The 23,247-nt window shown below is 45.7% G+C and overlaps 1 protein-coding gene across 2 annotated transcripts in view; it reads right to left on the minus strand.

Annotated features, from left to right (window-relative positions):
- SPATS2 (spermatogenesis associated serine rich 2) overlaps window positions 1-22,008 on the minus strand; it is a 119,264-nt gene extending 97,256 nt beyond the window's left edge. Inside the window, exons 1-2 of one of the 2 annotated variants that reach the window (XM_081084739.1) lie at window positions 21,683-22,008; window positions 20,804-20,888 (exon numbers count right to left, since the gene is read on the minus strand). The gene's annotated coding sequence lies outside the window, so the exon portion shown is untranslated. The remainder of the gene's footprint in view (window positions 1-20,803; window positions 20,889-21,682) is intronic. The other variant, XM_081084740.1, reaches the window with a different exon arrangement.
- Between the last annotated feature and the right edge of the window lie 1,239 nt (window positions 22,009-23,247).

Consider the following 23,247-nt stretch of genomic DNA (forward strand, 5'->3'; position numbering starts at 1 on the left):
GGGGTTAATGGGGGGATGAAGACACATTTGTAATACCTTAACCAATAAAGAAATTACAGATTTAAAAAAAAGAATCAACCAATGTGCTCGCTTCAGCAGCACATATAGTAAAATTGGAACAATACAGAGAAGATTAGCATGGCCCCTGCACAAAGATGACACAAATTCGTGACGTGTTCATATTTTTAAGAGGAAGAAGAAAAAGGTAAAGATAAAAAATATGAACAAAGTGACAACAAATACATATCTGTCAACAGGTGAATCCAAAAATCAAATGAATAAAAAATCTGATGAACAGAATAAATTGGTGAATGTAATAGAACCAGGGGCATGGAAATGGAACAGACTGACGATTCTCAGAGGGAAGAGAGTGTGTGTGTGTGGGGGGGGGGGGTGGGGGCGGTGCGGGAAGAGATTAGACAAAGATCTTATATGCATGTATGCATTACCTATGGACACAGACAATAGGGTGGCGAGGGCCTGGGGTGGGGTGGAAACCGGGTGGAGGGGAGCTATGGGAGGAAAAAAGAGGGACATCTGTAATAATTTCAACAATAAAGATTAATTTAAAAAATAAGAGAGCTACGTTTATTAATATGGGACAAATCTCAAAAACCATCTGAGCAAGTAAAGCAAATTGCCAAAAGATAAGCCAATATGATGCTGCTTTTATGAAGAGTAAAGTTTTAATTTTTTTATTTTTTTAAATACATTTTTATTGACTTTATACAGAGAGGAAGGGAGAGGTATAGAGAGTTAGAAACATCAATGAGAGAGAAACATCAATCAGTTGCCTCCTGCACACCCGCTACTGGGGATCGAGCCTGCAACCAAGGTACATGCCCTCGACCGAAATCGAACCCAGGACCTTTTAGTCCACAGCCCAACGCTCTATCCACTGAGCCAAACTGGTCAGGGCTGAAGAGTAAAATTTTAGATACTGTTTTCCTTCTAATCTAAGAAGCCAGACACATTATCTTATAAGCCACTAAGGGAAAAAATAACTCTGTCAAAATATAATCAATTGTAAAACACATCACAAATTCAGAGATTAAATGGGGGGGGGGGGGATTGGGGGAGAGGAGATACACATCTTAGAACCAATGAAATACTCTCTAGTTTGTGTATACTTATATATACACTAGGGGCCCAGTGCATGAATTTGTGCACCTTGAAAGGAACTATGGGCTGCAAGGCTGCGGTGGGCACTGGGGCAGGTCTCAGCCCACCCTCTGCGGCCTCCAGTCCCCTGAATGCTGGCAGCCCCACTCCTGCCACCATGCTGATGGCATGGAGCGATAGAGGCAGGCGCCAGCAGCAGCGCCTGGTGGGAGCAAAGAATTTTCAGGAACCACCAAAGGCTCACCCGAAGACAGTGACTGGTGCCCTGCCTTGGTCTGGCGCCCCCACACACCTGCTCCACCATCCCGCCTCGGCCAATGCCTGCCATGTTCCACACTCTGCCGCCTGTTGCTGACGCCCGCCTTGTTCCACGCGCGCCCCCCCGCCCCTCGTGGTCAGAGCACGTCATAGCGACTGGTTGTTAGGCCGTTCAGTCTATTTGCATATTAGGGTTTTATATATATATACTAGAGGCCTGGTGCACAAAAATTTGTGGACTCGGGGGGGAGGGGGGTCGATATTAAGAAAAAAATTGTAGCCAAACCGGTTTGGCTCAGTGGATAGAGCGTCTGCCTGCGGACTGAAAGGTCCCAGGTTCGATTCCGGTCAAGGGCACGTACCTCGGTTGCGGGCATATCCCCAGTAGGAGGTGTGCAGGAGGCGGCTGGTCGATGTTTCTCTCTCATCGATGTTTCTAACTCTCTATCCCTCTCCCTTCCTCTCTGTAAAAAATCAATAAAATATATTTAAAAAAAAAAGAAAAAAATTGTAAATGGAAGATTATAAGAGAGGGTTTCGCGTGCCAGCAAAAGTTACTGGCGTGCCATGTTTGGCACACGTGCCAGGGGTTGCCCACACCCTGTTATAGGTTTTTATTGATTTCAGAGAGGAAGGGAGAGAGAGATAAGAACATCAATGATAAGAGAGAATCATTGATCAGCTGCCTTGTGCATGCCCCACACTGGGGATAGAGCCCACAATCTGGGCATGTGCCCTCACTCGGAATCAAACCGTGACCTCCTGGTTCATAGGTCAATGCTTCTTGACCACTGAGGCATGCTGGTTAGGCAAGATATTAATTTTAGAGTTCATCATGTATACATGATAAGAGAAGAACTCTATGTATACAACAGAAAGCAAATAAGAAGTATAGCCAAAAAAAAGTATAAACTAAAATGGTAGAAATAAGTCTAAAAGTACTATCAGTGATTACACACACACTATACACACAGACACACACACACACACAGATTAAAGTTATCAAAAAACAGATTATCAGGTTAGTGTTTTTCAAATCCAACTATGTAAAGACTACCAAGATACACTTAAAGCAAAATGACCCATAAAGATGGAAAACTAAAAGGAAAATTGAAGCCCTAGCCAGTTTGGCTCAGTGGATAGAGTGTCAGCCTGCAGACTGAAGGGTCCCGGGTTCGATTCCAGTCAAGGGCACATGCCTGGGTTGTGGGCTCGATCCCCAGTAGGGGGTGTGTAGGAGGTAGCCGATCAATGATTCTCTCTCATCATTGATGTTTCTATCTCTCTTTCTCTCTCCCTTACTCTGAAATCAATAAAAATATATTTTTTGATGACTTCTTTAAAAAAAGAAAATTGAAAAAGACTGCACATTGTTAATCTAAACAAAATTTAATATTAATATCAGACACAATAAGATTTAAAACAAAAATTATTTAGAGAGAAAAAAACCAAGATGGCAGCATAGGTAAACACCAGAGATTGCTGCCTCGCACAACCACTTCAAAAATACAACTAAAAGACGGAAGGGACATCACCCAGAACCACAGGAAGGCTGGCTGAGGGGAAATTCTACAACTAGAAGGAAAGAGAAAAGCATACCGAGACTCAGAGGAGGTGTGGGGCTGAAGTAAAATACAAAGACGCAGAGGTGTGTGTGGAGCAGGCTGGCAGCTGAGGGTGTGGTTGTCTGTTTCAATCTGGAGGGAGTCTCAAGCTCTGAGCTCCAGATCCGGGCGAGTCTCTGCGGACCCAGACTCAAACGAGAGAAGCGGGACTGTCTGGCATCGGTCGGAACTCGAGGGCAGCTTTCTCTCCGAGGTACTTGCAGCGGTTGCTGGGACACTGAGAGGCAGAACCTCGGGGGACAGGGCTGAGAGCAGCCATAACTGCTCGCTCCGCCCGGCCTATTGATCCCCTGGGACCCGCCCCGCCCAAGCCTTGCACTCAGGCATTTGCTGGATAGCCTAAGGCAGAGGCTAGATTAGCGCCGCCCTAGAGATACAGGACAGAAGTTCTCCCACTGCAGACACAGCTGATTCTCACAGACAATTGGCCTGGAGGTCAAATCCCTCCCAGTGTTACCTACAACAATCAAGGCTTAGCTACAACAAGACTGTGCACAAAGCCCACAAGGGGGTGCACCAAGAGTGTCCACCTCAGGTAATTGGGGAGGCTGAGCCACTGGGCCCAATAGGACACCTAGCACACAAAGCCATTCTACCAACACAGGGAAGCATAAAAAATGCGGAGACAAAGAAACAAGTCACAAATGACAGAAATGGAGGAAAGCAAATGACTGGATATAGAGTTCAAACACACTTTTAAGGTTTTTCAATAACTTTCTAGAAACCGCCGATAAATTTAGTAAGACCCTCAAAAAGACTGGTGAGACCGGCGATAAATGTAGTGAGACCCTCGAGGTTATGAAAAAGGACCAACTAGAAATTAAGCAGACACTGACTGAAATAAAGAATAATATACAGAGATCCAACAGCAGACAAGTGGATCGCAAGAATCAAGGCAAAGATTTGAAATGCAAAGAAGCAAAAAACACCCAACCGGAAAAGCAAAATGAAAAAAGAATTCAAAAATACGAAGATAGTGTAAGGAGCCTCTGGGACAACTTCAAGTGTACCAACATCCGAATTATGGGGGTGCCAGAAGAAGAGAGAGAGCAAGATATTGAAAACCTATTTGAAGAAATAATGACAGAAAACTTCCCCTTCCTGGTGAAAGAAATAGACTTACAAGTCCAGGAAGCGCAGAGAACCCCAACCAAAAGGATTCCAAAGAGGACCACACCAAGACACATCATCATTAAAATGCCAAGAGCAAAAGACAAAGAGAGAATCTTAAAAGCAGCAAGAGAAAGAAACTCAGTTACCTACAAGGGAGTACCCATACGACTGTCAGCTGATTTCTCAACAGAAACTTTGCAGGCCAGAGGGAGTGGCAAGAAATATTCAAAGTGATGAATAGCAAGAACCTACAACCAAGATTATTTTACCCAGCAAAGCTATCATTCAGAATTGAAGGTCAGATAAAGAGCTTCACAGATAAGGAAAAGCTAATGGAGTTTAACACCACCAAACCAGTATTATATGAAATGCTAAAAGGTATCCTTTAAGAAGAGGAAGAAGAAGAAAACGGTAGATACAAATTATGAACAACAAATACGAATCTATCAACAAGTGAATCTAAGAATCAAGCGAATAAATAATCTGATGAACAGAATGAACTGTTGATTATAATAGAATCAGGGACGTAGAAAGGGAATGGACTGACTATTCTTGGGGGGGAAAGGGGTGTGGGGGATGCGGGAAGAGACTGGACAAAAATCGTGCACCTATGGATGAGGACAGTGGGTGGGGAATGAGGGCGGAGGGTGGGGTGGGAACTGGGAAGAGGGGAGTTATGGGGGGGAAAAAGAGGAACAAATGTAATAATCTGAACAATAAAGATTTAATTAAAAAAAATTATTTATAAAAAATTTTAATGTTTTTTATTGATTCCAGAGAGAGGGAGAGAAAGATACAAACATCAATGATGAGAGAGAATCATCCGTACCTGGGCATGTGCCCTAACAGGAATCGAACCTGGTTCATGGATCGATGCTCAACCACTGAACCACACTGTCCGAGCTAAAGCAAAAATCACTAATATAAGATCATCAAAAGAGAGCCCTCAGGTTTCATCAAAAGAGGACCCCTTAATGTGGAGTTAAGACATCCCTCCCCACTATGGACATATATTTAAGAAGCGGGACCAAGAATGTCCTTCCTGAGGTCCTGTCATTTGCAACAACAAGGATGAACCTGGAGGACATTATGCTAAGTGAGAAGATAAATACTGCATGATCTCACTGATATTTGGACTCTAAAAAACTCAAATACACAGAAGCAGAGAGTGGAATGGTGGTTACCCAAGGCAGGGAAATGGGGCAAAGGGTACAAAGTTATAGCTATGTAGGATGATTTAAGTCTAGAGATCTAACGTGCATGATGATTAGAGTTAATACTCTATTGCAGCGGTTCTCAACCTGTGGGTCGCGACCCCTTTGGAGGTCGAACGACCCTTTCACAGGGGTCACCTAAGACCATCCTGCATATCAGATTCATAACAGTAGCAACATTACAGTTATGAAGTAGCAACGAAAATAATTTTATATGCCCTAGCCGGTTTGGCTCAGTGGATAGAGCGTCGGCCTGTGGACTGGGGGGTCCGGGGTTCGATTCCGGCCAGGGGCATGTACCTTGGTTGCGGGCATATCCCCAGTGGGAGGTGTGCAGGAGGCAGCTGATCGATGTTTCTAACTCTCTATCCCTCTCTCTTCCTCTCTGTAAAAAATCAATAAAATATATTTTTTTAAAAAGAAAAAAAAAAAAGAAAAAGAAAATAATTTTATGGTTGGGTCACAACATGAGGAACTGTATTTAAAGGGCCAGAAGGTTGAGAACCACTGCTCTATTGAATACTGGAAATTTGCTGAGAGTAGATTTCAGGTACTTGTATCACAATTTTTAAAAGGTAACTATGTGAGAAAATGTTGATTAACTTGACTATAGTAGTCATTTCACCATGTGTATATGCATATCAAAACATCATGTTGTACAATTTAAATATATAAAAATGCCCTGTCCCAGGATCCAGACTCCTTGCCCTTCCTTCCTCCCAACACGCATACCCTCACCTCCATTATCTGCCTGCTACCAGGGCCTAATCTTCTCATGTTCTTGATCTCTGTTTATGCTGTCCATCAAAAGAATCCCCAGATGATTCTAATTTAATCTAATCTCACCTCCTATATTCTAATCCCCACACTGTTCTACATATCCTCTGCTCTGTCCCCATCTGCCTTACACCTCTCTCCAAATTTTTAAGCCATTCCACTGTTCCCTACATTTTCAACCTCCACTCTGAAGATTCCCTTCGACTTCTTGTTCTAATTGAAACCTGTTCTCCTTTCAAGCCAAACACCCCTCACAGCCTTCAAGTGGTGAAAACTATCTTTCTCCACCCCCTCATACCACTAGAACTGGGGGATGAGGAAAGTGTCCTCCTTGCTCCTCAATGATGTTTCCAAATCAGTCTCCTTCCCTCTTCCCTATAAAAAAACCTCTACTTGAATATCACGTGAAAACTTTATTACACATTAACTGGCTGTGATGGCTAATTTTATGTCAACCTGGCTAGACAACAGGTGCCCATATATTTGACCGAACATAGAAGGTGTTTTCATCTGAGATTAGCATCTGGATAGGCAGACTGAATAAAACAGATGGCCCTCCCCAATGTAAGTGGGTATCTACCAATACAATGAGGAACAGAACAAGAAGGCAAAGGAAGACAGCATCCTTCTCCCTCTCTCTCTCTTTGGCCCACTGTGGAGCTGAGATATCAGTCTGCCCTTGCCCTGGAACTTAGGTCCTAGTTCTCAGGCCTTTAGACTTGAACTGGAATTTATACCACCAGCTTTCGTGGGTCTCTGACTTGCAGATGGCTGATCATGGAACTTCTCAGCGCCCATAATGGCATGAACCAATCCTTAAAATAAATTTCATTCATGACAAATATATAGAGAAATAACAGACATGGACATAGATGAGAGATCTTACTGGTTCTTTTTCTTTGGACAGCCCCAACACTGTGACTCTCTTTAACACCACTCTTAAGTCCAAATGATTTCAAATAGATGATGTTTCTAACACCTCATCTCTCTGAATTCCTATCTCTTTCTCTAAATTCCTTGCCTCCAATTACCTCACCCTTTACCCATGCATCCCATGATAATGCTTCCATGATCTTATTTTTTGTATTCTACCATCTGACCACAACTTACTATCTTTATAGCTATCTCTCACATACCCAAACTCCAATATCTTTTGATCCCACCAGGTCCATCAATTCATTGATTCAACCATTTTTTTTTCACCATCTCTTAGTCACTTAATGTTCTCCCTCCCCTCCTCACCTAGTTTCAATTCCACAGCATAACATATTCGCTGCCTTGCACATATCCTCTATTCCTTGACCCTCTCGTGTTTTATTCTACTATTTTGGTAAAACCTCTCTATGGTTAAATCTACTCCAAACATACCACTGCAGCTGACTGTGGCTGGAGGGAAAAAACCATACTGACTCATCTCACTTTAAATTCATGACCACAAACCTCAAGGGGCTCTTAAAGCCACCTGGCAATCATACAATATTTCCCTGCTTCAGATATTCTCCCACTCTCCTGAACAATTTCACACCTTCTCCTTTCTCCACAAACCTCCATTCCCTCCTGCTCCCCACCCTCACTTTCAGCTGAGCACTTTGATTCCTAATTCACTGAGAACAATAAAAACAATCAGAAGAAAACTTTTACAAACTGCCACTGCCAATTTAATCCACCTACTTAGGTAGGTTTGAGATGTACAGTGGGGCCTTGACTTACGAGTGTCCCGACTAACGAGTTTTTTGAGATACCCGCTGTCTCTCAGCTGATTTTTTGCATTGAGTGGATAGAGTAATTTGAGTTAAGGAGATCCTTAACGAGCTCGGTCTCGGAACGAATTAAACTCGTAAGTCAAGGCCCCACTGTATTTTGAAGACAAAATCAACAAGAATTGGAAATGGACCTGATGTGAAATATGAGGAAGAGAACAGAATCAAAGATGACTTTTAAGTCTTTGCTCAAATATTATTTTCTCACCAAGACCTCCTTCCTCCCTCCCTTCCTTCTTCCCTCTCTCTCTCTCTCTCCCCGCCTTTCTCTCTTTCTCTTTCTCTCACATTGAGTCACATGCTAACAGAGTTATCTCTATCACCTTTCCTGATTTTGTTTTTGATTTTTCAACACCAATTATCACCAACTGAAATACCAAACATTTTACGCCTTTGCTTAATATATGTCTTCCCCTATCAGACTATAAGCTGCATGCAGGCAAGGATTTTTATACTTACTTTACTGTGTGTATCTGACAGATAGCAGGCACTCAATAAAATGCTTCTGCCCTGGCCAAGTAGCTCAGTTGGATGGAGCATCATCCTAGCATGATAGATTGCAAATTCGTCCAGTACACTAAAAGGTTATGAGTTTGATTCCTGGTCAAGGCAAATACATAGGTTTAGGATTTGATCCCTGGTCAGGGTGCATACGAGGAGGCAACCGATCAATGTTTCTCTCTCACATCAATGTTTCTCTCTCTCTCCCTTTCTCTCTAAGTCAATGAAAACACATCCTTGGGTGGGAATTTAAAAAAAAAAAAGTTCAGCCCTAACCGGTTTGGCTCAGTGGACAGAGCGTTGGCCTGCGGACTGAAAGGTCCCAGGTTCGATTCCGGCCAACAGGAGGTGTGCAGGAGGCAGCCGGTCGATGATTCTCTCTCATCGATGTTTCTAACTCTCTATCCCTCTCCTTTCCTCTCTGTAAAAAATCAATAAAATATATTTAAAAAAAAAAAAAAGTTCAGGCGTCCTCTCCCTCCAGGGAACACGCCTGGGCCATTCCCTATTCCCTCTCCTTCCCCCACAGGCACTTATCCTCAAACCCAGTGGTTGGCAAACTGCGGCTCATGAGCCACATGTGGCTCTTTGGCCCCTTGAGTGTGGCCACGAAGTTTCAATTGCACTGTAGGTGCGCGCCCACATGTGGTATTTTGTGGAAGAGCCACACTCAAGGGGCCGCAGTTTGCCGACCACTGCCCTAACCTCTAAGGGACACCATGAGGCTTGCAACCAGGGGAGCAATGGGCAGCAGCAGTTCAGCCCCATCAGTCCCAGCTGGCTCTCCCTCCAGGGAGCCCGCCCCTGCCATTCCTTTCCCCTTTTCATTCCCCAACAGGCATGTATCCACTAACCTCTAAATCAGTGGTCACCAACCTTTCAAACCTCACAGACCACCATGAGACTTGCAACCAGGAGAGCCATGTGCAGCAGCAGCTTGTCCAGGGCTAACCCCCTGAACCTGTTTCCAAGGCCCCCTTTTCTCTGACTTCCCAGAGAGCCAAAGCAGCCCAACCTAGGCTCTCCTGTTACTTCTTTTATGCCCTTCCTTGTTTCATTGTCTTAAGTATATTTTTGCTATGGTCAATAAATTCTTGCTTTCTTTTCTAAAAAAAAAAAAAGTTCATCTGCCAAGTTTAATAATATACTTGGGGTTATTTCACAATGGAAATGATTAGCCAGTAGAGTGTGAAAGCATGATGTGTTCTCAGCTTTACTGCCTAATCAAAAATGTAATCACGTAGCCCAGGTGGTGTTGCTCAGGGGTTGAGCACTGACCCATGAACCAGGAGGTCATGGTTCAATTCCTGGTTAGGGCACATACCGGGTTGCTGGCTCAATCCCCAGTGTGGGGCAGGCAGGAGGCAGCCAATCAATGAGTCTCTCTCATTATTGATGTTTCTCTCTCTCTCTCCCTCTCCCTTCCTCTCTGAAATCAATTAAAAAAATATTAAAAAATGTAATCATGTCAAAATTGAATATAATTCTACTTAATCTTACTTAAATGTTAAGATTTCAATAAACAAGTAATCAAGATGAAGGTACCAAATATCCCTCCTTTTTTAGGAGCTTTACCTATGTTATTAAATTAAGATGCCCAAACACAAATTTAGTCATCACTGTTGCAATCCTTTGCTCCCAAATTACACAGCATCACATATTAATACCTTGTAGTCTAACTTATAGGATCATCATAACATTACAGGACAGGCAGACCAATGACAAATGTCAAATATGAACTTATAAAAGATTAACATAAAATATGTACAAGCTTTGAGTAGTGACAGAGATGAAAAAGATTACCCACCTAAGCCTTGTTTAAAGCACTGTCCATGTAACAAGGAATTAGATAAACCATCTGAAGAAATCTCCTGGGTACTGACTTGTACAATGTAACAAAACATCAAGTTTGTATCTAAACTAGAGAAACCAAGATGACAGCATAGGTAAACACCGGAGTTTGCTGCCTCGAACAACCACTTCACAAATACAACTAAAAGACGGAACGGACATCGCCCAGAACCACAGGAAGGCTGGTTGAGGGGAAATTCTTCAACTAGAAGGAAAGAGAACAGCATATGAGACGCAGAGGAGGCGCAGTGCGGAAAATACAAAGGTGCGGAGGTGCGCGAGGCGGGCTGGTAGCTGAGGGCGCGGTTGTCGTTTTCAATCGGGAGGCAGTCTCAGATTCTGAGCTCCAGTTCTGGGCGAGTCTCTAGGGACCCAGACTCAAACGGGAGAAGCAGGACTGTCTGGCATCGGTCAGAACGCCAAGGCAGCTTTCTGTCCGAGGTTTGCAGCGGTTGCTGGGACTCTGAGAGGCAGAGCCTCTGGGGACGGGACTGAGAGCAGCCATAACTGCTCCCTCCACCCGTTGATCCCGTGTGACCCGCCCCGCCCAAGCCCTGCAGAGCCATTTGCCAGATAGCCTTAGGCAAAGGCTAGATTAGCACCTCCCTAGAGGACAGAAGTTTTCCCACTGCAGACACAGCTGATTCTCACAGCCAGTTGGCCTGGAGATCAAATCCCCCTAGTATTAACTACAACAATCAAGGCTTAACTACAACAAGACTGCGCACAAAGACCACTAGGGGTTGCACCAAGAAAGCATAGAAAATGCAGAGACAAAGAAACAGGACAAAACTATCAATGGAGGATATTGAGTTCAGAACCACACTTTTAAAGTCTCTCAGGAACTGTCTAGAAGCCGCCGATAAAGTTATTGAGATCCTCAAGAAATCTAATGAGACCCTCGATGTTGTGATAAAGAACCAACTAGAAATTAAGCATACACGGACTGAAATAACGAATATTATACAGACTCCCAACAGCAGACCAGAGGAGCGTAAGAATCAAGTCAAAGATTTGAAATGCAAAGAAGCAAAAAACACCCAACCAGAAAAGCAAAATGAAAAAAGAATCCGAAAATACGAAGATAGTGTAAGGAGCCTCTGGGACAGCTTCAAGCGTACCAACATCAGAATTATAGGGGTGCCAGAAGATGAGAGAGAGCAAGATATTGAAAACCTATTTGAAGAAATAATGACAGAAAACTTCCCCTACCTGGTGAAAGAAATAGACTTACAAGTCCAGGAAGCGCAGAGAACCCCAAACAAAAGGATTCCAAAGAGGACCACACCAAGACACATCATCATTAAAATGCCAAGGGCAAAAGACAAAGAGAGAATCTTAAAAGCAGCAAGAGAAAGAAACTCAGTTACCTACAAGGGAGTACCCATACGACTGTCAGCTGATTTCTCAACAGAAACTTTGCAGGCCAGAAGGGAGTGGCAAGAAATATTCAAAGTGATGAATAGCAAGAACCTACAACCAAGATTACTTTATCCAGCAAAGCTATCATTCAGAATTGAAGGTCAGATAAAGTGCTTCACAGATAAGGAAAAGCTAAAGGAGTTCATCACCACCAAACCAGTATTATATGAAATGCTGAAAGGTATCCTTTAAGAGGAAGAAGAAGAAAAAGGTAAAGATACTAATTATGAACAACAAATATGCATCTATCAACAAGTGAATCTAAGAATCAAGTGAATAAATAATCTGATGAACAGAATGAACTGGTGATTATAATAGAATCAGGGACGTAGAAAGGGAATGGACTCACTATTCTTGGTGGGGAAAGGGGTGTGGGAGATGCGGGAAGAGACTGGACAAAAATTTTGCACCTAGGGATGAGGACAGTGGAGGGGTAAGGGCAGAGGGTGGGGTGGGAACTGGGTGGAGGGGAGCTATGGGGGGAAAAAAAAGAGGAACAAATGTAGTAATCTGAACAATAAAGATTTACAACAACAAATAAAGTTTGTATCTAAACTAAATGGCTAATTTAGTCTAAGGTGGTTCTATACCACCTACCATTCAGGTACAATACTTTAGCTTCCTGTCATTCCATCTTATTTTATAGACAAGTTTCACCATTTTCATCAAATGTGAAGGAGCTTCTAATAATGAAATCCTTGTATTGAGAGCTTGTGCAGGATATGGAGTTAAGTAAGCTATAAAGGCAATTTACTATCTATATAAAAGCCTAAGCGACCAAACAACCAGTCGTTATGACACATACTGACCACCAGGGGGCAGATGCTCAATGCAGGAGCTGCCCCCTGGTGGTCAGTGCGCTCCCACAGTGGGAGCGCCACTCAGCTGACCGATGGGCACCAGACACAGGGCTCACGGCTGGAGAGGCCGCTGAGGCGACATGAGCCTCTCCTGATCGGGACTGACTGGGCGCAAGCCTGCAGCAGGCACAGCAGGGCCAGGCTGAAAAAGAGCAGCAGGCGGGAGCAGCAGGTGGCATTGGGTTGCTGGTTTCAGCCTGATCCCCGCAGGCCATGCCAAGGGACCCCACCGGTGCACGAATCCGAGCACCAGGCCTTTAGTAAAGATATAAGATAGCCAAACAAAGTAAGCTGAAGAGTCACTTCCATCACACACTAATGCATACTTTAAGTCAATGTAACAGAAGACAACCAGGAAGAACCAGCAGTGAGCTGACAACACTGGTATGCTATAATGAGAGACCAAGTGGATAATTTAAAGAAAAGTACTGCTCTACTACTGGTGTTAGCCTTGAAACAACAGCAAATCATTTACTACTGGACAGATCATATGTACCCAAGAAAGGAAGGACTGCCAGTTTTTCAAAATAGTCTTTTCAGTTCAATGCAGGTCAATAGGAACTAACATTAGCAGCATCTTCAAATACAAAAGACATCTCCATGTATCCACAACTAGAGGCCCAGTGCACGGATTTGTGCACTGGTGGGTCCCTCGGCCTGGCCTGCAGGGATCAGTGGACCTCCACACCACGGCGGCCCAGCCTTATCCGCCAGCTCACTGGATTCTAGCCTGCTGTCTGCATCGATCCCACTAGCACGAAGTAGTGCGCGAAGCAGCAGGCAGCCAGGAAGGAGCCGAGCCCGTGCTGGGTGCTGCGCCACTCCCGCTCATCCCAGCCCCACTGTGCCTGCTGCAGCTGCCGCTTGAGACATGCAGGGGGAGTGCCTGCGGGAGAAGCTCACGCCGCCAGCTGCGCTCACCAGCCGTGAGCCCTGCGTCTCATGCCCATCTGTCAGCTGAGCTGTGCTCCCACTGTGGGAGCGCACTGACCACCAGGGGCAGTTCCTGTGTTGAGTGTCTGCCTGTCTGCCCCCTGGAGGTCAGTGCACGTCATAGCTACCGGCCGGCCGTCTGGTCACTTAGGCTTTTATATATATACTAGAGGCCCAGCGCAAGATTAAATCGTGTGCATGTAAGGTCCCCTAGGCCTAGCCTGCCATCAGGGCCATGTCCACCGACCCCCGAAGCCTCACATGCTCCGTGGACGCTACCGGTGCCCCGCGACGCTCCACAGACTCTGCCGGCACCCTGCGATGCTCCAGGGACGCTGCCAGTGCCTCGTGACGCTCCGCGAACGCTGCCAGAGCTCCACGATGCTCTGGGGACACTGCCAGTACCCCGTGACACTCCGCTGACGCTGCCGGAGCCCCGGGGAGGGGGAGGCCCACCCAAGAGGTGCTCCATGAACCTCCTGGTGACTGGTCCTTTGGTCATTACGGTGTTACGGCCACTGGCCTTTAATAATATAGAGGACCGGTGTATGGGTTTGTGCACCGGTGGGGTCCCTTGGCCTGGCCTGCACCCTCTCGCAATTTAGGACCCCTCAGGGGATGTTGGACTGCTGGTTTCAGCCCGATCCCTGCAGGCAGGCCAAGGGACCTCACCGGTACATGAATCTGTGCACTGGGCCTCTAGTATGCATATAAGATTTTTGGTTGATCTCTTCCTACCCTCCCCCCTTCTGCCTTCCCTCTGAGATTCATCAGTCTGTTCCATGTTTCCATGCCTGTGTGTTGAGCGTCTTCCCCCTGGTGGTCAGTGTGCATCATAGCTACCGGCCGAACGGTCGGAAGGTTGCTTAGGCTTTTATATATACAGATAGAATGATTCATCTACAGTCACGTAATGGCCTCATCACATACTTCTTTGTTCTCCTCAGTCCCAATACCCTTTAGCCCAGTGGTTCTCAACCTTCCTAATGCCGCGACCCTTTAATACCATTTCTCATGTTGTGGTGACCCCCAACCATAAAATTATTTTCATTGCTACTTCATAACTGTAATTTTGCTACTGTTATGAATCGTAATGTAAATATCTGATATACAGGATGTATTTTCATTGTTACAAATTGAACATAATTAAAGCATAGTGATTAATCACAAAAACAATGTGTAATTATATATGTGTTTTCTGATGGTCTTAGGCGACCCCTGTGAAAGGGTCGTTCGACCCCCAAAGGGGTCATGACCCACAGGTTGGCGACCCACAGGTTGAGAACCGCTGCTTTAGCCAATTCTGAAAAACACACATACACATCCTCCACAATTAGTAATCATGTCATTTTGCTAATTAAGTAATGTAAAAATACTCCTTACTAGCAATCCAAGGTTATTATTTAGGTTTTGAACTAGTAAGAATTCCTAGCTAACCCCTAACCACAAATTAGTCATTGAGCAATGACTGCAGAAATTGCCTTTAAGCTAATGGCTACATCCTCAGACACTGCAGAATGTTTTAAGGGCCTAGGGCTGCTACAGAATCTGTGTTGGAGATTATGTATGTTCCAAGAACCCACCCTTATACAGGCCACCATGGTAGATTTGAACATGGATACTAAATGCTGGCCTCTGACCAATGCTTAATAACCAGTAACCTAAAGAAAAGGTGTTTACAAACTTTAAATCTTTAGAAATATTTCAGAATTAACACACCACCTCCAAGGTGTGGGCTCACTAAGTCTCCTCTGAGGTTCCCAGAAAATATCACATGAGCCTTTATAATCCAATAATCTCAAGAAACAAGATACAGGTATAAACTAACCTCCTGTGACATTTAGAAAAAATGAAATGAGAGGTAGATCCATCAGAAGACACAATTCACTGTCAGTCTGCAGCTATTTCAACCTATTGTATTTCATACTGTGTGTCAACTATCTCACATATGGAGGGGGGAAAAAATGGTGTTAAACAAATAACTTCAGCCAATTTTACTTCCTGTATTACAGCTATATTTAAAACCTGAAGTATTTAAAGCCTACGGCAGACACTAAAACCTTATTCAATGGATGAAGAAGGGATACCAAAGATAAGCAGTAATCAGTAGCTCATACATATAAACATTTTAAAATGAAAAAAGTACTTGAATTTCAATCAAAGGCAGCAAAATAAACTGAAAAACCTCCACACTGCTGACACATTTCTCACATACACATACAGATAATGTTCTTAAGATGATTACCCACACTTACAGGTATGACTGAAAAGATCTGCACATAACAAATGGTTCCTTCTACATTGGATACATTTCACACTTTAGAACAGAAACTACCATTTTACTCATCAGCTGAAATGTTTAAAAATTTTTCAAAAGTACTTTAATGCTAAGTTGAAACATGTTTTAATGTGCTTGTCAGATATCATGATACATAAATATAAGTAGGCAGAAGCTAAAAGAAAGAAATCAAAACTAGGTAAATCATTTCCTTTTGAATCATTTCCAGTACAAGTGTCCTAGAAACAGTACAGAAAAAGTCAGTAGAGGAACATCATCCATCAAACATAAAGCCAATTTCTACCTTCCTCAAAATGAGTTTGAGGAAGTAACCAAGCTTCCTCAAAAAATTAAAAATTACTATATAACCCAGAAATCCCACTTCTAGGTATATACCCACAAGTATTGAAAGCAATGTCTCAGATATTTATACACCAATATTCACAGCAGAATTATTCACTAGTGGCCCAGTGCATGAAATTCATGCACTCGGGGCAGAGGGGGAGGGCCCCCCAGCCTGGCCTGTGCCCCATCACAGTGCAGGAGTCCCAAAGAAGTAGGCCCCACCCACCCATCCAGGACTCCTCGATGTATTGCCCCAAAGAGGTAAGCCAGAGCCGGGGGAGGCCTGTGGACCCCCAGGCCAGGCCCACAGCAGAGGGGCCTCTCCACGCACCTGCCCCCATCCCCAACACTGCAAGTCCCCGCCCACCCACGCCTGCTGTGAATGCAGCCTGCTGACCAATCATTACTGTGACAGCGTCCTGACCAATTTGCATATTACCCTATTATTAGTATAGATAGTCAAAAGGTGGAAACAACCCAAGTGTTTATTGATGAATGGATCAATGAAGTATGGTATGCACATACAGTGGAATAGTATGCAGTCCTAAAAAGAAATGAAATTCTGACACAGGCTAAAACACTGGTGAACCTTGGAGACACTGTGCTAAATAAGCCAGACACAAATGGACAAATACTATGATTCCAAGTATACAAAGTATGCAGAGTAGTTATATTAACAGAGACAGAAAGTAGAATGATGGTTGCCAAGGACTCAGAGAAGAAAGAATTAGGGAGTTATTGTTTAATAGGTAGAGAGTTTTGGTTTGAGAAGATAAAAATATCTAGAGGTTGATGGTGGTGATGCTTACACAGCAATGTGAACATACTTAATGCCACTGAACTCTACACTTAAAAATGGTTTAAAGGGTAACTTTTGTTATGTATATTTTACCACAATTTTTTTAAAGTAACCAAGCAAGAACATGATTAAACTATTGTGGCAAAAATATATCAGGAGTGATAAAAGTCTGTAACAGGCATGCTTCACTGTCATCCTGCAGAGCCTAGATGACTTACCTGAAAGTCAAGATCTCAAAATCGAGACGGACATACCATTTTCATGTTGCTACAGATATATAATTATACTAGGGGCCCAGAGCACGAATTCATGCACCTTGAAAGGAACTGTGGGCCGCGAAGCTGCAGTGGGCACAGGGACAAGTCTCAGCCCATCCTCCATGACCCCGCCTGGCCCCGCTTGCACCTGCTGATGGTGCCGAGTGATTAGGACCGGGGCCGGCGCCGGCAGCAGGTGTGAGCAGGGCCGTCGCCAGAAACAGGTGCGAGAGATGGATGCTGGCCCTGATCGCCCCTCAGGAGCAGGGGGAGTTGGAAAAGCCCTGAGGAGAGAGCAGGGCCAGCAGCTGCCCCTCACACCCACTGATGGTGCCAAGCGGTCAGGGCTGGCTCCGGCATCGGGTGCAAGCGGGGCCAACACCAGCAGCAGATGCAAGTGCCAGGCAGGAGCACAGCACACTGGAGAAAAGAATTTTCAGTAACCACCAGAGGCTCTCCCGATGACAGTGACAGGGCCCAGCCTTGGTCTGGCACTCCCCCACCCCACCCCACCCCACCCCCGTTCACCTGTTCCACCATCCCACCCCAGCTGATGCCCACCATGTTTCATGCTCTGCTGCCTGCTGCTGACACCCGCCATGTTCCAAGTGCACTCCCTGGTGGTCAAAGCACATCATAGCAACCAGTTGTTCAATTGTTCTACCATTCAGTCTATTTGCATATTAGGATTTTATATATATAGATACCAAGCAAATGAAGAAACTGAACTATATTCTACAAGAAGTCATCTGTTAAATAAATGAATGGGCTCCCCTTCCCAACAATTAAATAAGAAAAATAAAATATAAAAAGCTTTTCCTTCCAGTCTACAGTGAAAGCAGCAAGATTAAAAAATCAGTTCTACTTCTTCTATCAAAGAAGCACAGTGGATCCTAGAGAGTAACTATTAAATTCCCAATTTTTTTTTTTAAATATACTTTATTGATTTTTTACAGAGAGGAAGGGAGAAGGATAGAGAGTTAGAAACATCGATGAGAGAGACACATCAACCAGCTGCCTCCTGCACACTCCCTATTGGGGATGTGCCCGCAACCAAGGTACATGCCCTTGACCAGAATCGAACCTGGGACCTTTCAGTCTGCAGGCCAATGCTCTATCCACTGAGCCAAACCGGTTAGGGCTAAATTCCCAATTTTAACATGGTGGCTCTATAGTGAGAAACTGCAAACAGCAATCCTCCTATATAATAAAGAGGTAATATGCAAATTGACCATCAAACCCTCACACAAGATGGCCGCCCCCATGTGGTCACAACATGGCCATCACAAGATGGACGGCAGGGGAGGGCAGTCGTAGGCGATCAGGCCAGCAGGGAAGGGCAGTTGGGGGTGACCGGGCTGACAGGGGAGGGCAGTTGGGGGCAACCGAGCTGGCAGGGAAGAGCAGTTGGGGGTGACCAGGCCGGCAGGGTAGTGGTTAGGGGGTGATCAGGCTGGCAGGTAGAAGCAGATAAGGGGCAAGCAGGCAGGCGGACAGGTGAGTGGTTGGGAGCCAGCAGTCCCGAATTGTGAGAGGGATGTCCGACTGCCGGCAGTCGGAAATCCCCCGAGGGGTCCCAGATTAGAGAGGGTGCAGGCTGGGCAGAGGGACACCCACTGCCAGTGCACGAATTTTATGCACCAGGCCTCTAGTATATAATAAAGAGGTGATATGCAAATGGTTGTTACACCATGATGGTAACAACCGATCAGCAGGAGAGCAGGGCAGCAAACTGCAGTGTGGGGAAGAGCTACAAGCAGCAGTGGGCGGGGTGGCCAGCTGAGACAAGCTGCAGAGGGCAACTTGCTCACGAATTCATGTGTAGGGCCACTAGTTTAAAATAATAACAACAATAAATAGTACATACAAACATCCTTCACTGCTTTATTAACTGACTTTGCACAAGTTACTTAACCTTTCTGAATCTCATCTGAAAAATGGGGATAATGCTTATAACTATCTTATTATGATTGATTGGAGATCTTATAAGTAATATATATAAAACACACTGAGATCAATGCCTAGACTACAGAAATGCTCAGCAAATAATTCCCTCCTGCCATTCAATAGTACCTGTAGCCCTTTGCTACTCCTGGATCAGCCTCCAGGGGCTATGCTGATGTTTTGGCCAGTAACCTATGGCTCCTCCCTCAGGCCCCAGCTGTTTCTCTCAGTTCTAGTTGTTTCACTAGGGGTTTCTAAGAGGATTCTATCTATATTTAGAGATAATGCTAGTACCAACTGTGGACTCAACAGGTGCTTGGAGGGCACTTGAATACTCAGCAGTTTTCCATTGTTTTCCTGTGTGAACTAGTTTTGATTCTACAATTGGCTGTCTTGACTTCTACAAGGAAGAGTGACATGTATGCACAGCATGCCGGCAGTACACTAAACAGAAAATTAAGTGTGCTCACAGGACAAACCTTAGTAAGATGTGTTAGCCCTATTATCAGGACCCCAGATTTAGTAAATTACAGGAGGAGTAAACATTCAATTAACTCTAGAGATGTAGCCCACTAACCCACTCTTCATCTAAATAATTAATATTATGCCAGATCCAAGTTGCAACCAATTCATGCTGCTTGTACTACAACCAAAACCAGAGAATGGAGAGGGCAGGAAGAACCATTAGACAGTGAAGATAGATTGATAGATTGATTTATAATAGATTTTTATTGATTTCAGAGAGGGAGAGAGAGATAGAAACATCAATGATGAGAGAGAATCATTGATCAGCTGTCTCCTGCACGCCCCCCACTGGGGATCAAGCCCCAAACCCGGGCATGTGCCCTTGACCAGAATCAAACCTGGGACCCTTCAGTCCACAGGCCAAGGCTCTATCCACTGAGCCAAACCAGCTAGGGCCAGACAGTGAAGATTTAAAGAAGACATCCAAAAGAGCTGGATCTGAATTCAGCTTTATTTACTAGCTCTGTGACCTCAGTGAATTATTTCACCTCTTAATTTATAAAATAGGAAATAATTGTGAGGATTCAATTAAATGAGATAATGTATGCAAAACAATCTTAGCACCTTGCCTAGCCCACTGAAAGAGGTCAATAAAGAGCCATATTATCATTAATGAGGACACTGCACTCACTCCTTGCTTTGTCCAGTTTTTATAACATATAAGTAAAGTGACAATTTACATAATTATTTTTGGACCTTTATAAAGTGGCCTAATGCTACTATACAAGATCTAGCTGAGAAATAAATACAAACTGATGAATTCCCAGAAATCTTAAATGAGTCAGCAAAACTTAATGCCCAACAAATAAAAAGCTTACCGGGGACTATTTATGAACACAGGAAGGTAACCACAGTTTCAAAACCAACAATCTTGTACTTAATACCATTCATTCAAAATTTAGTCTGGAAATCCAAGCTAACAGAAATACTTCCCACTCCCCACAATATTTTCAAATAAGGTGATTTTCAAATCACCTTCATTCAAACTGGGAAATATGAGGCAGCCTGATCATTTGCAATCAGCATCAAGATTTTGAGGCAGCCACGCTCTCTCACGAACATAAAACCAGTAGTAGATGGTACCTGAACATTTCTCAGTGAGGAAATGCAATTCTAATAAAGTACAGATAACTTCGATTTTATTCATCATCTTTTGGTCTAAATGAAAACAAACTCTTGGTTCTCCCTCAAACACCATGAACTCTGCATTATCACTGACCTGACTCAAAAGCAAGATAGACGCCTGTTTCTGGAGACCCGTCCTCTCCTGCTTCATTAACCACAGGTAAAATACGTACTGTAACCTGAGCAGAGGAGACACCATTATTACAGGTATGCTTTATCAATGAAACGGACTATAAATGACAACCAAATTACTAAAAGAGCAGCTTGTACTCCTTAGCAGAGGGACAAGCCTGGGACAGATCCACCTTCTAAAATAACCCAATCACCCTGGATAAATTAGGAGAACTCGGTCCACCTACCCTACACTCTCTAACTAGATCTACCCTCTGCTTTAATTCAAGCCCAAAGCACATCTATTTCATTCCTCTGCCCCACTTCGCATAATTTTCCGTTCTCTTCCACCATCCCAATTCCAAGAATGCTCTTTTATCTCCCCTCGATTCCAAAAATGATCTCTTATTTTCAAATCCCACTTTGCCCCAAATCTTAAGGACCTCCGGCACCCACGCAGATGACCTTACGCATTCCCACTGCATTCCCAATCCATTGTACTTCCACTCCCAAATAACTCTTTTTTTTTTTTCATTATTTTCCATCTCTCCTTGTTTCTTAAAATCCAATACCCCACACACGGTTACACCAGAGAACCCCCTCACTCCATTGTTCCCCCGGCCTCTCTGCCTCTGGAAACACCCCAAGTCGGACCGGTGTGCTTGGGCCCGCCCCGCTGACCCCAGACACCTTCCACCATCTGGGCACCCCAAGTCCCAGGGGCTCACTTCCCCGTCCCCTCCGTACCCAGCCCCCAACAACTACTCTTTCCCGGTGCCCTCCCTCAAGCCGCTCTCAGTTCCTCCGCGCTCCCTTCATCCCTCACCAAGCCCCCCTCCGCACCGAGCACGCTCAGCCTCACCGACGCCGGGTCCCCGCAGTCGCCGTGTCCCCCCAGTTCCGGGCTCCGTGTCCGGGACGCTCCGGGGTCTGAGAAGAGGTAAGCAGCTCCGCCGCCTCCTTCGCCTCTTCCAGAGCCTCCGCCGCCGCCGCCGCGCTCCTCCCCCAACTCTCCCCGAGCGGGACGCCGCCCCGCCCCCTCCCGCCCCTTTCTCCGCTTCCCTCCTCAGCCGGCCCGCGGGCTGGGAATCGCAGTGGCGGCGAGTGGCCCGCGTGCCTGCGGATCCACACCGACCTCGCCCGGGCTCGAGCTGCGCGCCCCGCCCGGAAGCCCGCTCGGGCGCGTGCGCGTGCGCGCCAGCCAGCCAGCGTGCAGGGCGCGTGCTCGCGCCGGCGCGAACCCGGCGCGCGAGGGGAGAGGTGGCGGATCGAGGCGGGCTTCGGCCGGTCAGGTTACCGTTACCGTCAGGGCCGAGTCCCTCGCGCCTGAGTTGAGGGGGCTCGGGCGTCGCCAGGGATTGGGATTACGGGGAAGGGAACGGGCTGGAGGAGCAGGTCGGGAACAACCTAGGTAGAAGCGGGGGCGGGTGGGACGCGAGCTGCGTCCGCAAGCAGAACGGCCGGGGCCGGGAGAGAGCGGGCGGCGTGGGGGTGGGGGTCGCGCGCTGGGAGTGCAGCCCGAGCTGGAAATGCCGGAAAGAGCCGAAACTCTCCCGGAGGCGGCCGGAGGCGGGCGCCTCGAGGGGCACCGCGCGAGGGTTTTCCTCTCTAGGTCCTGGCCCGCACTTGATCTCTCAGGCCGCCCTCCCTTTCGCCTCTCACGTCTCCGCCCCGAGAATTTTCACCACTTTCCCCTTCGCCTCCTTCCAGACCCAAATTTTTACAACAAAAGGTCGTTTAAAAGCCACCAGCGGCGGGAAACCGGGAGGTCCGGACTCGGTGGCCGCTCAGCCTCCTGGGAGGCCGGCGGGGGTGGGACGGGGCGGAGGCGCTGGCCGGGCCTGGAGCGGGGAGACGTCCCGAACGAGCTGGAGGTTCTCTGCCCGGGCCACATGCCCTCCACGCGCTGCCCAGTACATTGCCGAGTCGGTTTTCCGACCTCAGCTGTCCATCCCTCTCGGCGGCTGCGGTCAGTCTCACCGCCCGTCGAATCTCTGTTAAATAGTCCTCTGTCTTCGTGGTCAGATTCCCAGCCTCCCCAAGGCCAGAAGCACCTTTTAAATATCTGTGCACCTCCCTAGCCAATGTCCTGCGTGGGTGAAGCGCTCACCCCACTGGTCAGACGCCATTTAGGAGCGGCTATAGGCTGGGAATTTAGATAATCGGCATTTAAAAAAATTAATCAGGTCCTCGCGGGGTACCTCAGTTGGTTAGAAAGTTGTCCCGACACACCAAGGTTGTGGGTTCGACCCCCAGTCAGGGCACATACAAGAAGCAACCAATGAATGCATAAATAAATAAGTAGAACAACAAATTGATATTTCTCTCTGTCATCTCTCTCCCTCTATAAAATCAATACATTTTTTAAAAAATTTAATCAGAATCTGCCCTTGTGTTTTTATCTTTTGAGGTCAAACCCTAAGGGGC

Source organism: Myotis nattereri (genome assembly GCF_964212035.1).
Source record: "Myotis nattereri genome assembly, chromosome: 2".
NCBI classification, from domain to species: Eukaryota; Metazoa; Chordata; class Mammalia; order Chiroptera; family Vespertilionidae; genus Myotis; species Myotis nattereri.